The sequence below is a fragment of the Ahaetulla prasina genome, chromosome 1, assembly GCF_028640845.1.
Source record: "Ahaetulla prasina isolate Xishuangbanna chromosome 1, ASM2864084v1, whole genome shotgun sequence".
NCBI classification, from domain to species: Eukaryota; Metazoa; Chordata; class Lepidosauria; order Squamata; family Colubridae; genus Ahaetulla; species Ahaetulla prasina.
Genome location: NC_080539.1, coordinates 20,184,059 through 20,185,730, shown reverse-complemented (window position 1 = coordinate 20,185,730; position 1,672 = coordinate 20,184,059).

Genomic DNA, 1,672 nt, shown 5'->3' with positions numbered 1-1,672 from the left:
GTGCCCGGAGTCACATGATCATCTTTTGTGACCATCTGACAAGCAAAGCCAATGGGGAAACCAGATTCATTTAACAATTTCAGATCAGATCAGATTAAGAATTGGAAGGGACCTTGTAGGTCTTCTAATCCAAGCAGGAGACCCTACACCATTTCTGACAAATGGCAGCCCAGTCTCTTCTTGAAAGCTTCTAGTGATGAAGCTCCCATAACTTCTGAAGGCAACTTCGGTTCCTTGGTTGATTGTTCTCACTGTCAGAAAATGTCTCATTTCCAGGTTGAATCTCTCTTTCTTCAGTTTTCATCCATTATTTCTTGTCTGGCCTTCTGGTGCTTTGGAAAATAGTTTTTTTTTAAATTTGCATTTATATCCCGCCCTTCTCCGAAGACTCAGGGCGGCTTACACTATGTTAAGCAATTAACATAGTTAAGTTTGACCCCTCTTCTCTCTGTAGCAGCTCTTCAAATATTGGAACACTGCTATCATGTCTCCCCTGGTCCTTCTCTTCACTGGACTAGCCATGCCCAGTTCCTGCAACCATTCATCATATGTTTTAGTCTCCAGTCCCCTAATCATCCTGGTTGCTCTCCTCTGCACTTTTTCTAGAGTCTCAGCATCTTTTCAGTTTGGTGACCATAACTGGATGCAGTATTCTAGGTGTGGTCTTACTAAGGCTTTATATAATTGTGTTACTAACTTAACAACTTCAGTGATTAACTTAACAGTTGTGACAAGAAATGTGCTAAAATGGGGCAAAATTAACTTAACAACTGTCTTGCTTAGCAATAAAAATATCGGGCTCAATTGTGGTTGTAAGTTGAGGACTACCTGTAGTTTTAGGTCTACATGGTGTCTTTTTCTTAGTCTGGGTTTGTCCTGGAGCGGCTTGTATATTTAATTTTTATTTGGACTTACAGCTTTAACTGTGTGTAGAGCAGTTAGTTGTTAGTTGTTGCCTGGAATCCTAGTTGATTGAGGTGGTCTAAAAATATGCAAATAAATAAACAATATCAGAAAAACAATATGAATTATGTCATCTGCCTAATATATCATTAGGCAATTCATGTAAATTATTGCAGAAATTTGGTCTACTGTGCAAATTTTGTTCCATTTAGATATATCAGTGTTTAAAGATTTCAGCCAAATCATTACTATATTGTACTTAGTTTGTCTAGTAATCTAGAATACCAATAACCTGACTTTGAAGGTATAAAGTAATTCAGAGAAATTCCCTGATCGTGATCCTATCACTCTCAAGGTTTAATTCTTTGCACTTTCATTCTTCTCTTCACAATTCCCTGGTGGAACATACATTTTTCTTGGAGACAATTGAGCTAATTACCATTTTATAATCTCCACTGAGCAGCTGATAGGCTTTTCTTTGCTTAAAAAAACATAACTAAAGGACAATTTTTCATATTGTTTGCTTATGCGTGTTTCATTAACACCAGCTTCTTTGGGGTTTCTGCTCACTTGACATTTCTGTAGATTTCTGGGCTGTTGATCTGTCATCTTCCTTTAAAACTTGTCCCATTCCCCACCCCTGTTTTTTAATTTTGTACAGTTGTATGCAAAAGTGGAGGTATCAAATTGTATCTTTCAATAAATCCCAAAGTGATCAGTAGTCAATACAGCCTGTACATCAGGGGTGAAATGCTCCTGGTTCAGACTG